Source organism: Lissotriton vulgaris, chromosome 1_1, assembly GCF_964263255.1.
Source record: "Lissotriton vulgaris chromosome 1_1, aLisVul1.2, whole genome shotgun sequence".
Classification (NCBI taxonomy): Eukaryota; Metazoa; Chordata; class Amphibia; order Caudata; family Salamandridae; genus Lissotriton; species Lissotriton vulgaris.
In genome coordinates this window covers 1,909,851,575-1,909,866,363 of record NC_141685.1, presented here as the reverse complement: position 1 = coordinate 1,909,866,363, position 14,789 = coordinate 1,909,851,575, and positions in this window count along the sequence as shown.

The window sequence follows — 14,789 nt, the reverse complement described above, 5'->3', positions numbered from 1 at the left end:
TACAGAGAGGCCCAGGAGAGTAAAGGCTGCCATGTCTCCTCTGTCAAGAATCATGCAGATGTTATGTTATGTTATGTTAATTTTGATTTATATAGCGCCAAATCACCGACTGGTCTCTTAGCGCTTGCTTTGGGAACCCGTCCTGGCTTTCCCTGCGAGATAACCCCTACTGGGCATCCCCAAGGTGAAGACCACGCATCCCATCGCGGTGGGGCCGTAGTGAAGATTAAGCAAGCTATTGCCCAGAGTTGCAGAGTGTGAACCCATGATTCGAGTAGGCACCGAGGCGAGAATTATCGAGTCCATGGACATTTTGAGCTCAAGAACCTGCCGCATCGGGAATTGAACCCTGGTCCCCAGTCTGACTTCTGCACCAGGGTCTGCCTCCTCTAACCAGTGAGCCACACTTCTCCTGTATGGTGGGAATGAGTGCTGGGTCTGTACTGTGGTTGGGTCTGAATCTAAACTGTGGGGCGTTGAGGAGCTGGTGGTTGCTGAGGTGGTCAGTGAGGCGTTGGTTGATTAGTGGGTCTGAAGTTGGAAAGTGTGCTGGGCAAGCAATGGTTTCTTTAGCAGGGATGGGATGGCGGCGTGTTTCCAGGTGTCCGGGAATGTAGTTGAGTCAAAGGAGCGTTAAATGCTTCACTGATCAGTAGGAGTCCTTGGTGAAGGCATGCTGAAACAAGGGTCAGACGGGGCCACAGAATAGATGGTCTTTCTGGTGGCAGGGGTCTGACGGTGGTAACAGCAGGCCACAAGGTCAGGGTTCTTATTAAGTCCATGATGAGAAGTTGAGGTACAACAGTGATGGTTTCCTGTTGGGGGTCAAAGTGGCTTATATGGAGGTGATTTTGCTGCAGATAAATTCTGAGAGCTTGTTGCAAAGGTCTCCGGAGGGGATGAAGTTGCTACAGGCCCAAATAGATGCAGTGAAATCTTGGATGATGGAGAAGATTTACCTGCTACTGTTTATGCCGGCATCGATGTGCTGTCACAAATTCAGCTGAAAGCTAAGGCTGACACCAACTCTCCCCAAGCTTTGGTTCTCCTCGATTTGTCTGCTGCGTTTGACACGGTTCATCACAGCATTCTTTTGGACCGTGTCAGGGCAGCGGGCATTCGAGGCCCTGCCCTCTCCTGGATCACGTCCTTCCTAACAGGACGCTCACAAGCTGTCCACCTCCCCGGTTTTTCTGCTCCTCCCCTCCCGGTGCCCTGTGGGGTTCCCCAAGGCTCCTCCCTCTCTCCTCTTCTCTTCAACCTTTACATTCCCCCCCTTTTTTCTTCTCTCCTTGAGCTGGGGGTCTCTGTGTATAACTACGCAGATGACCTCCAGCTCGTCTTTGATCTTTCCTCTTCCTCTCACTCCCTATCTTTTTTCCGCTCCACCGTGGTCTTTATTTCTGGGTGAATGAGCGCCAATCACCTCAAGCTCAATCCAGACAAGACTGAGCTTGTCCTGACCGGCGGCTCATCCAGCCCTTGGTCCTCCGCTTTTTGGCCCCCTATTCTTGGCCCCCCTCCCACCCCGTTCCCTCCGTTAAAACGTTGGGCATTAAGGTCAGCCAGGACCTGTCTATGCATGGCCAGGTCAGTGCTGTAGTATCTTCCTGCTTTCTTTCCCTTCGGTTGATCTGAAAAATTTCCCGTTTCTTTTCCCTTGACTCTCTTAAAATTATCATTTCTGCCCTCATCACTTCCCGCCTTGATTATGGAAATAGCTTGTTCGTGGGTATTCCTGCCTACGAAACTCGCCGCCTTCAAGCAATCCAAAATCAGGCTGCCCGTCTCATCTTTCATCTGCCCAAAACTCACCACATCACTCCTGTCCTCAAATCTCTCCACTGGTTGCCTATCCTGCAGAGATCCCTGTTCAAACTAGGGTGCCTTGTCTATCGGGCTCTCGATCGCTCTGCACCGGCGTTCATCAACTCTCTGATTTCTACGCACACCCCTGTTCGCACTCTCCGATCATCCTCCTCTGCCTTCCTCACTGTTCCCCGTTTCCGCAAAACTCGCACTGGTGGAAACAGATTCTCTGTCCTTGCGCCCCGGTTTTGGAACTCCCTTCCTCTTTCTATGCGTTCTATCCCTATCTTCTCACACTTCCGTAAAGCGCTCAAAACATTCCTGTTTGCCCAGGCCTACCCCCGCTAACCTCCTCGGCCCTGTCTGTTCTGTTCTCTAGAGCTCTCAGCGCCAGAAAGCCGTTTGGCCATCGTGCGCTCTATAAATACTTTCATTCATTCATTCAAACAAACACCTGAGCTCCACCACAGGGGGATCATGGATGGTTGTGGAAAATTTCCCTCATCTTCCCGCTGGGACTCCTAGCCTATACTAAACTTTAGTAAAGGAAGCCCCTAGGGAAAAGGGAACTGTGAAGATATACAACAGCCAGTTGTTTACTGTAGCACTAGACAAGTGGTAGTTACCTAAGGAAACAGAAATGCACTGATTCCTTCAGATATTATAGAAGATGTGAATTTATTGCACACAAAAGAGTCTTAACACTAACCTTAATGCTATCTGAACGTTCTTGGCTACCTGCACTCTGTACTACTTAAACTGTGTGTTTTAAATAAAAACACATTTGTTTAGAACTAAGTAATGGTTGCCCTGTTGCAGAGCAAGGGCACCGGCCCTAAGGTAGTAACTGTTGGTCCTACCTGTTCACTGTCTGCAAGGAAAAAGATTGAAAGAACTCACATCTCTAGGTTTTGACTGCCTAAGTGGGTGTTTGTCATCACAGAGCACCAAAATAGCCACCTGGGCAATTCCAGTGTGATCACTTTATAGCAATAGCCTAAGAACTCTCCCTCACCCCAAAAAGAAAGAAATTTGTAATAGGAGGGTAAAGTCTGCTTTTGAAGTTCGATTGGCCATGGTTCCATTATAAAGTATTGGCCATGGTTCCATTTTAAAGTATTCAGCTGCATCCTGCCTTATATTCTCCATATAACTGTTTTTGGGATGCTTTACATTTACAATTTTTAAATCTATTTCACTTTGCAAAGGGTTAACATGTCAACGAAGTGTCACTTTTGAAGTTGTTCTGCCAGTCTCTAGTGTTTTTTTGGAATTCATGTGTTCACTGGTCATTCATTCCGTGTCATATGTCCCGTGTAGGCCCATTGTTGTTTTCCCTGTGTTAACATGAGTACGATGCAGACTGCCCTCAGCTTTGCACACACTACTATACCAGCCTATTTTACTTTGTGCCACACTGTACTTAAACACAGAACCTTTCGTTGTTTTTGCGTTCTGTTCCTTCCAGGTATTTATTCTGAACACCATAGACAAGGTCAAACAACAATGCCTCTTGTTATTTTGTTCAGGTCAGGCCTTAGCACCTAGACAAAACATGAAAATTCAGCTCTTGTTTGGGAACACATACTTACTATAGCTCTGCAAAGAATAGGTAACAACACACTTGGAGAAGGATCTTTCCAGGTAAGCCATCATGACAGCACCTGAGATGTAGAACATTCATCTGTGCATGCTAAGGTATGGGGTCCGCGGCCAACACGCAAAGATCCTCTGATGTATAATCATTCTGTTTCTGTAGAAGGGGAGAGGGTTAGGTTACCATGTCCTATATAATGAATGCCTTACAATGCTGACTGTACTTGTGTTAGGCATTTTCTTACTTATTGTGGCACGTATACGGCATACTAGAGCACGATTGTTAAAAATCAACATTTTAAACTTTTCTTGTGTCTCTGTCAGATCGTAATGTAGACTAGTACCAGTGTGAGGGCAAAAGGGTGTTTCCTGCAACTGCAATTTCTGAGAGGAAGGGGAGTGTTGTGTTCCGGTGTGTCTAAACACTTGTTCTTCTGTGAGTGAGTAGGAGGGCAAGTGAGACACTATAGCTAGTCAGTCCCGGGCACATAGGTATTAAGGTGGTAGGATGACTAAGTCCCTGCCTACTAAGTTTCTTGATCCTAAACATAGATCTGTGACTCTGCAGAATCCCTACAGTATTTGGGGTGCTACACTTACTGCTGAATGTGACTATTCTGCTCATACCTGGCAACTCTTGGCCACCCCTACAACCACACCAGGCCATTTACAACCAATTTCCATTGCCAATCATAGATTATCAAATTGAGCATTTGGATTCAGTGTTACCAGGCTCCTGGACGGCATTTGTGTCTAATTCTCTGTAACCACTCCAGTAGCATAACACTAAGGGTGAGGCCCCTTTAATTAGACTTTAATTCACATGGACAAGCTTTAAAACTTACATTCACTTAGGTAATACAAATATGTTCTACGCCTTGAGGCATTCAAGTATTAGACAATAGGTTTTTCTTTTAGGGTGAGAGCATATATATTTGGCCTGGTACACTTGTGTTAAATTTATCAAAATTTGACAATGTTTTCTATTGTTTCAAAACAGCTAGTGGAACATTTTTCGTAATCATACAAACATATATTTTTTTGGGGGGGATGATGGGTCTGCATACTAGGGTGTGAGGAAGGACTGACCTCTCTGCTAAGACATTTTTCCTCATATGACAGGTGTGCATAGTAGGATGTGTGGAGGAACTTGCCTCTCCAATGAGACCACTCTTTTGGATGAGGGGTGTGCATAGTTGGGTGTGCGAAGATCCTTAACTCTACTCACAACTCTTCCCAAGCCCTTGGGCATAAATAGTAGACTCCGATAAACACCATCTCCACTAAGACTACTTCCTACAGTAAAAAGTGTGCATTCCAGGGTATATTCAAAGATTACCTACTCCTTTCTATTGTTCACAATCCTGTAAGAGTCTCACAAGTTCATAACATTTAAAAAAGAATTAACCTTCTACTCATCACAGTACTTATGTCTTGCATACTTTCTCTCAATACAAAGGACCACAATATGCATTTCTACCAGTTGAATGTATTGAGAACTCATCTACTCCTTTTTACTGTTTGTGATCCTGCGAGAGTCCTGAGAGATTGTAAATTGTTACTTAAGGCAATGTACATTTTTTTTCATCACAGCAGTTATGCCCACAAGACATCCTTTCAAAATCTAGGGGGACAGGATGCCTTTCTGCTGATCCCTTGTCTAGCTTTTTTACTTTATTTCCACAACACCTGCAATTTTTCACAGTAAACAGTAATGGTAGCCACATAGTTTCTAAAACTCTAACAGTCAATCAGAGTGCTCATTCTTGTAAGACTCACTGGAACCTTCTCACAATCACAGCGCTCCAGTTTTTAAATTCATGCTCTCATGGGACGCTTGCAGGACTCTCGCGAGCCCAACCGTACAAATATATATATTTTCGGCCCTTAATATCTAAAAAAACTTCTGAACTGATTTATACCAAATCAAAAAAAGCACCACCTGCGGACCAAGATCTAGCTTGCTGCCAAATTTGGCTTATTACGATTCAGCAGGTTTTGCTGTAGCTTTTTCTAAAGAAGTCCAAGGAAAAAGCATTTGGTGTTTTGGGTTTTAGGACCCTCTTTTTTTTCTCACCCTCGCTTGACGGATCACCATGAAACATTCCAAGAAAGAGCTGAGGTGGACGCCCCTTTTTTGGAAAAGATTTGTGAAGATTCGTCAAACGGGACCAAAGGTATTAGCAAACCAAAAAATGCTTTACCTATGGAAAAGCAGACCTAACTAGACCTACCTAGTGGCGATCACCACTGGGTATTATATATATCTATTTGGTCACTGTGTAAACTACCTGCATACAGAATAACCTGGGAGTGTGTTTTTCCTGTGAGAGTTAAGTTTGAGGTAATTGGCTTTGTCTGCAGCTTCACCGATACAATGTGACACCCCTGCTTTGGTTCGCAGGTTAGGAGCAGAAAAAAGAAAAGTGGATTATATATCCACATATAATCCACCTTCTGCTCCAGACCTTTGAACTCCTGCAGTGGTGTTATGTTGTATCGGTGGAGCTGCAGACAAAGGCAACAACCTCAAACGTAACCCTCTCTGGTGTGGCCTATTAGGCCAACATGGTGGACGTGCTGTTGGAGAGCTCCCTGCAGTCCTCTAACTCTTCCATAATCATCCTGCCCACATTGCACCTAATTTCAACCTGAATAGCCCCAAAGACAGCTGTAGTAGAGGAGACTGCCCTGGGGCAGCGGAGTGGCTGGTTGTCCGGGCGAGGCCGGGTGCAGACCGGTGATGCATGGCAGCGGTGACCTTAGGCCTGTGACTGGGGTCTGGAGCGGCTGCTGCAGGATCCTTATTTGGACACGAGAGGCACTGGCAGCAAACTGTGCCTTGAGTAGCCGAGGGACTCATCTACTGACTGTAGACTGCAGTCGGCGGCGGCCCTATATGTGGAGTCTGCTTGGCCCTTGCGGCCACTGCGGCTGGAGGTGATCAAAGGGGGACAACTGTGAGCTGTGATGTCGGGGCGGAGAGCCCCTTGCGCTGTGCCTGGCACTGAACCACCTGGGCTGAGAAGTTGGCATTGGAGTGCATTTGTAGTAGAGTGGGCCCCCGCGCTACATATTATACACAGCAGGGTGGGGTATCCACACCCAGCTACATCAGCCCCTTGGTATAGATGAGTTTTGCAATACTCCTGGCACACTTTGCAAAGATCTTGGAGTGTATTAGGGGCCAGACAAATCGTTGCTCTTGGAACTCACACTTGCTGGCGACGATGAGTGGGCTGGTGAGAGCTCACATTCAAGAGACTTGTGTCCTGGAGACTTGGTGTAGGTGTACAGAGTCCGGCTGGAAACCCTGTTATGGGGTCATGTCACAGCCAGTCCTCTGGCTATGGAGGCAGCCTGGCCAGGTCCTGGGGCAGCATGTAGTCGAGGACAGGCCGAGGCTAGGAGATCTACATCCGGCATATTCCTCTGTCTGGCCCCTTTTCAGGAGAGCCCTCAGGCCCTACCAGCAGTAGAATAGCGGAGTGACACCCTTGATCGCAGACTGCTCGTGCCACCCATTGTAGTCTAGGTTAAGGGTGGGGCAGGTTGTGCACAACCGAAGAGATCAGAAGAAATACTCAGAAGGCAATTGCAGGGTGCGTCATTGCCGTGACCAAGGACAAACTGCCCAGCACTGCCACCAAGCAAGTACCATGGATAAATTCATCGATGTCTGCACCCCGGCTCCAGACTCAGGGGTGTCTTCAGGGACCATTCCTGACAATGCTATGCTGTTGGCAGCCATCACACAATCACAGGATATGCTAGACGCTAAGATTGGTGTGGTTGGTTCCGATGTTACCCTTTTGCATCAAGATCTCTGGAAATCAGTGGAGAGGATCACTCTCTGAGGCAATTGGACTCAGATATGTCCCTTAGCAACAGACGCAATCATTCCATTACGTCTACATTCAAGAGTTGGAACATGTCCCTCTCATCCTGGAGGAATATGAACCTTGATGATTAACTTTAGCGGGCCATCGATGATCTAATGTACCAATGTACCATGCCGACATCCCATCATGACATGTTCGATATGCTGCCAACTGCTTTGCCTAAGAGCCCAATGTTATCTGTATAATGTTACTGTGCGCTACATATATGTGACAGCACCCCTAGAGTAAAACAGGTGGAGTTTCTCTAGAAAGGACAAATAATTGGGTAACGAACATGGGGATACTTTGGTGGGGGTCCTATCCCTTGCCCTCGTTGGTGTCGGGAGATGATCCCTTCCGCAACAGATACTTCTTTGTTCTTGAAGTATAAGGGATGCGGGATGGCCATGAGGATTGTTTGAATGCTCTTTTTGTTATGACAATGCACAGCTCTGGTGCTCCCTCACTCATCGGTCCATATGCAGATGTCCGATACAGGCCCACATTACTAGCTGATGACTGATGTAGATCCCATAGAGTCCACCGGGCATCTCTGTGTTCTTACATGGAATATCCAGGGAGTTTGGATAAGATTAAGCTAGGTGCTGTGCTGAAGCAAGCCAAACGACTCCAGGTGGACATTGTCCTCTTGCAGGAGACACATCTCCAGGGATCCAAGTTCCAGTGCCTGACCAGGTGTGTATATACACAGATGTTTCACTCTGGGTTTGTGAGGGGAACAAGGAGTGCTGGCATTCTCATCCATCGCAGAGTTGATCACTTAGGAGGAATTATCAGTGGCTCTGATGGAGCTGCCTGCTGGAAAGGCCCTAGGGCCCAATGTCTTCCCGGGCAAGTTTCTTAAAATATATTTGCCACAACTAGGGAAACATATGTAAGGAGCGATACATGCCACGCTTGATGAGTCACAGCTTCCACCAGATTGGCGACATGCTGAAATGTTCCTATTTCTTAAACCAGGTCATCCACCAGCCGTACACCCATCCTACCACCCAATTTCTCTTCTGAATATGGAAGTAAAACTTCTAGCGAAGACTATGGCTGGTAGGCTGATAAAACATATGCCTGACCTGGTCCACTTTGAACAGGCAGGCTTCTTGCTCCACCAGGCTACATGTTACAATATTAGACATGTCCACAATGCTTGGGCCTTGGCCGACCGATTAAAGGCCCCGCTGCCACTGTCCTTGTCAGCTAGATCTGCCATTCTCAAAATTGTCTCCTTGCCTCATATGGTATACCAACTTCCGAACTACCTCCCCGCAATGGCTCCATCCTGGTTCCGACAGGTCAATACAGTTCTGAGTCAATTCTTATGGTGGGGGGGAGAATCACGTATAGTTCTTCGGACCTGTTTTCAGTCCACATATTGAGGGGGCATTGCTGCTGCTGATGTTCAATCCTACTTTACTGCCTCTCACATACAGATTATTTAGTGATTGGTGGTATGGTCCCCAGGAGGATCCAGCCTATACCACAGAACAATGAGCAATACCTCTGTGCTCACCTTTCTATACAGCGGAAGGGAAATGACATTGTTCCCCCCTGTTACCAGGGTAGTGATCACCATATGGAGATGATACCTACATAGGATGGGGTGGTGGGGAAGACTTAAGCAGGAGACACTGTTGTGGCAGGCCATCTACCTTTGTCAGGTGGCCCACTTGAGGGGGTTTAAAAAATGGGACACCATCTGTATTTCCACGCCAGGTGATATCATGCGATGCACAGTGCTTAAATTGTTTCAGGAAATGCGAACCAAATACCAGCTGCACCGTAGCCAGTTTTATAAATACTTACAGTTGCGGCATGCGGTAGCCCTTTACCTATGAGACTTCCAGGACCTTCTAGAGTTTAGCCCTTTAGAGACCAAATTATTATTGAAAGATCTCGATACCCACAAGATGAGTAGGATTCATCAATCCCTTGTCAAGAATAGCTTGACTACACTGCAAGCTCTTCAAGCAGCATGGGGAGAGGACATTGAAAATATAGATGAGGCTGACTGGACTGAAGCCTTAGAAGCCTCTTGTGGAGTGGTGGTGTCTTCTCGGCTCTGTTTGAGCCAGTAAAAATACATTCACAAAGTCTATTTTACTAGGAGCTGTCTGTGGCATATGAGACTTATTGGTTCCGCCGTGTGTCTTCGTCATGAGGCAGAGGAGGGTACCTTTCTTGACATGATTCGGAGCTGTGCAACATTGGCACACTTCCGGTGAGGGGTGACGTCCTCTCTTGGGGAGGTTCTTACCTTGGATATTCTACTAAACTCCAAATTAATTCTCCAACATTGCACCGGTGATATAGGGGGAAACCACTACAAAAAATGCTCGGGCCATTGCAGAGCCGCCTCAGACAGCACTGCCTTCCACCCACCACCACTTGCCCTCCCTCTTTAGATTCACAAACAACCCCAAAACCAGATCCTATCACTAAAACCACAGCAACCCTCCACACATAAAGAAAAATGCAAGCACACACTCTCACCCGCAGCATCAGCCACGCATCAAACCAAAAACACACACAAACACAATCCAAATCACAACGACACAACACCAAGCACCAACCCAGACACACATAGTACACATACAGACTCGCATATACCCATGCACCTACAATAAATCATAGCTATCGCTAGCAGCACTACAGATACCAGAAACACACAGACACACTCTCCACGTCCAAACAACTACATATAACAACATCCTCACTCTTTACCAAGTACCCATCTCAAACTACTCAAACAACCAACCAAACCCACACCCTCATCCAAACACACACCAACAAAAAACTCTCACCCAAACCCAAACCTTCATCTAAGCCCACACTCAAAAAACAGCCTCATCCAAACAACCAGCCAAACCTACACCCTCACAAAAGCACACATCCAAGAACCCAAAAAACCACCTTCAAACCAACAACCAACTAAACCCTCAAACAAAAACATGCACTTGAACACCCCAACCCACACTGAAAAACCAAACCACATGAAAGCTGAAGACAGCACAACACACACACCCTCACCACAATGCATACAACCATTCCAAAGCACCACATCAATCCCAGCATCAGTACGTACCAAACACCCACTTCACTCACCCAGTCTCTCCTCACACCCTGTTCATAGAAGCCCACTCCTGTACCCAAACCCTAAAAAAAAGCCCCAACACTCCCCTCATAATTCTTTGAGGAGCCTGAGCTACACCTACTCGTGGAGTGAGAGAAGCCCCTTCATGAAGAGGAACTTTCAATAAAAAGCTATGGAGGACGCAACAATCTTTAGCAGCACCAAACTGTTACAGATCTATGTTAATTATTGCTACCTTTTAAAAAAAAAATTGATTGTTTATGAGAGAGAATTTTCTCAAAAAATAATGTTTATCTTTTTAACAAACATAATGTAAAAATAAAAATGTACTAAGTTTGTTTTAAGCACTATCCACAACATATACATTTTGACTTTAAGCTAATATGATACTTTTATGTATATCCCTTAAAATGAATTTAAATATCTTAGGGTGTGAAAAACCAAAGGAAAGCCAAGAAAAAAAATTAAACTAAGGAAAGATAAGGAGGAGAAAAATGAGAAGGGATATGTATTTTTGGCAATTTATTTCAACTATACTGAAAATCAATATACGATAACTCATTATATGTTAACATCAGAGGGCAAAGCTACAACAGGAATGTTGTACTAAAATATGTATTAACAATCAAATATACATGTAGGTGTATGTGTCAAGTTGTAAAAATATAAAGATTTATTTTAGCAGTACATTACATATATTGTTAACATTGTTTATTTGGTGTGAGCTTCCGTCATATTGACAGAGGCGTGCACCAAACTGACAATGGATAGTAATGAAGGAAAATAACAAGGATGTTGAAGGTTGTTTAAAACTGTTGTTTTAAGTGTAAAGGCTATTGGTAAACATATAAAAAGGACAAAAAGCACATAATAAATATGTTTACTTCAAAATATATAAATAAATAATGAACCTTTGAGTGAAAACATCACATTCCGGAACAGGGAAGTATAAGAAAAAAATGAACATACCATCAATTCTGCTGTCGACGTTGTGGTATGTTATCCACATCAAACAGCAGGTAAGTCAAGCCATGCAACATCAGATTCATGGTTAAAGATCAATTTGGAAATGTTGGGGAGATGTGTTATCTCCTTTTATTTGTATGAGGCCTCCAGTTGAAGTGTAGAAATTTATCAGCACATACTCCATTAACAGAGTATTCTGAGAGCGATGGAGACAGCAGAGGTTTGACAAAGTTTCACTCATAATACTGCTAACATATGTATCGGGCAGGCAGACAGATACAACATTGATTCTTGATGATAAGGACACATCTTAGTCTTTTAAGTCACAATCAACAACAGTAGTACACTTATAAAGCCTCCCTGAAGCTCAGTCCAAACACTTACAGATTCACAGGGTGTAAGGCAGAGGCCAACAGCAGCATCCAGTCCAAGTCCAGTTACCACTGGTCAGCTGGGAACATCCGGGAAAAAGCATCCTGTAGCATGTTGTTTGCATATAGATACACAATAGCTCAACCAACTGATCCTTGGAGTCCATTTCTTTTTCCAAGAAGGATCAGTTTCAGTGATTCAGTGCTCCACTCAGGTCACAAATAGCAGTTCCAGTCCTATTCTGATCTTCCACAGGTCCAAGATGTGTTCTGAAGTGGGTGCCTGGAGAAGATACATTTATGCCTTGCATGAGCTAGTGGGTGGGGTGAATCCTGGTCCTTCGCTAACCAATAAGTTAACGGTCCCCAGGGCCAACCCTATCCATGTTTTCCATAGTTCCTGTTTGCCTTACTACACACTGGCCCAAAATGCAATGAATCATGGCATTTTCAAGATGGTGATGGTCTTCTGCCACACTAAACTTGGGCTCTGAGAGCTGGTGGTTTGTGTGAGCCATGTACTATGGTAATCCTAGTGTCCTCCAATATCTAAAACTAAAATTCAGTGTGGAGCTGGTGCTGTACCCACAACAAATCCAGGGACAGAAGTGCAAAATGGGGTCCTTCAGCAACTAGACAGTCAATACACAAGAATTGTCTTGGCATCCTGTTCCTTCTCTTCCAAATGTGCATTAAGTATTACATGTTGCTCAACAGACCTGCCAACCAGGATTTGACACTGTGCTGTCAAAAGAAGGCCCACAGACCCCACCCTTCATAATCTGTTGAACTCAGATGAGTCATCTCAGCCCCAGTCAGGTCGGCTTATTGTTTACTCCTGAGAGGCGTTTCACACATTATTTCAACCTATTCTAGGCTAATCACTGGCTGGCAGAAGATGGAGAGCCAATGCAAATTAGCCTCGAGGAACTTCAGGCAGAGAAAAGGTAACTTTCTAAAAGTTACTTTTCCTTTATATTTATTCAAAACCTCACTTCTCCATTTAGTTGGATGGCAAAAACTATTAAAATTAGTTGTTTCATTATTTTTCTAGCCGGTCCTATTCCTTAGATACAGTATTAGTATTTAATGTCACATTCCAGTGTTTCTCTATTGGCCAGCCTGCCATCCTACAGTGAAAATAGCTTTTGTGTGATAGTCACTGTAAGGACATTTTAACATTAAATGTCTACATGTCCTAATTTTACATACCACAAAACCTGCCTTCTTGGGCTACAAGGCTTCTATAGATGACTTAGTGATGGGGCTTCTTTTGACTTGAAGAACCGAGTTTTAGAACCCAGCAGTGCCAGGGATAACGCCCGATGTCTTCATGTTCCCCTGCCTCTGCAAACAGAGACACAGGACACTTCTTGATGACGTCAAAGACCAAATTTATTGGCTGCAACCAGGAACAGAGGTCTACGAAGCACAACACGGGTGGTTCGCTAGAGACTGCACAAATTCATGGAGCGGAGCATCGTCTTTTATACCAAAAATCACATTCCTGGCTAGCATCAATTACATACAAACTGACCAATGGAACAGTGACATTTCGAACATATCGCATGATGACAATCCCACTTTGCATTGTCCAGCCCACCAGAAATGACCAAGCAAATTCCAATATTCCTGTTCGATCAGGCCGGACAAACCCATCATAAAGCAATCAACGCAAATCAGTGATTAAGCCATAAAGGAAGGAACAGAAGCAGATTGAGAAGCAAGATAGAAGGGTGTGTGCGTGTACCATAAACTCAGCAATGTCCTGCTCTTTGATATTTATCTGACCAGCTGCTTAACAAGGAACTGGCTCAGCAAGGTCAGCCTTGGGCAAGGGAGTCAGTTCGGCCAGGTCACACAAAAGTCAGCTAAGGTGTACGTGTCTCAAGGACTCGTTCGGCCATAGTCATCGGCCTATGTAAGGGCAACCACACAAAATGGCTGCCGCACACGAAATGGAACCCGAGGGTTCAAACGAAATCCCTTAATACGTAGTGTTCTCATTGATCGATTATGGCGAAAACACTCGTATACACCGCACTCGTGATTTGCGGTCCGCTGATACCAAAATCGTCTATATCCGACGACCTTTATTGAACGGGTTCAGAATCTATGAACCACAGACCCTCGAACCACGGAACCACAGACTGGCCAAATTGATTGTTTTGCAATGTAGCAGTCAGGCTAGAGTGGTCATCCTGAAGCCATGCTTGCTTTGCCATTGTAGTGGATGGCACAATAGGTGCTGGAGTCAACTCGTGGCATGTAACTTCCAGCTCTGGCGATACCATGCAGACATTCAGATTCTGAGGACCTCTGAGGAACCCATTTCCCAGCAGCTCCGGAGGTGTGGCCAGCTGGGTTTCACTTATTGGCGCCTCCTGGCGCTGGTCAAAGTCTCCCTGCGACTCACCCCTACTGTTCTGCCTGCCTGCATGCTACCACGCTTGAGATCGATTTACCCCCCTCCCTCTATAGGAACTTTGAGGACCACATTTACCAGCAGCCCCAGAGGTGGGGCCAGCTTGATTTCATTTTTTCACACCTCCCGGCAATGGATAAAGTCTCCCTGCGGCTCCTGCAATGAGAGATACATGCAGACTGAGCCTGGGTGGGCCCTTCTTCTCCCATCAGAGCCTGGAGGTGGCTGAGCTGGGCCACCCGTCTTTCACCTGACCCCAGCTTAAGGTACTGTGCCTGCCCCGTCCCTGTGCTACCTGCTGCCTCTGTACTGCCTGCTGTCCCTGTGCTTCCTGCTGTCCCCACATGGCCTGCTGTCCCTGCACAGCCTAATGTCCCTTCATGGTATGCTGTCCCTGCACGGCCTACTACCGGCTGTCCCTGTCCCTACGTTGCCTGCTGTCCTTATGCTGCCAGCTGTCCAGCATGGCTGCCTCCTGCTTTCCCTGTCCCTGTGCTCCCTGCTGTTCCTGAGCTGCCTGCTGTACTTGCACTTCCTGCTGTCCCTGTGCTGCCTGCTGTCCCTGCACTGCCTGCTGCCCCTATCCCTGTGCTGCCTGCTGTCCCTGTGCTCCCTGCTGTACCTGTGCACTC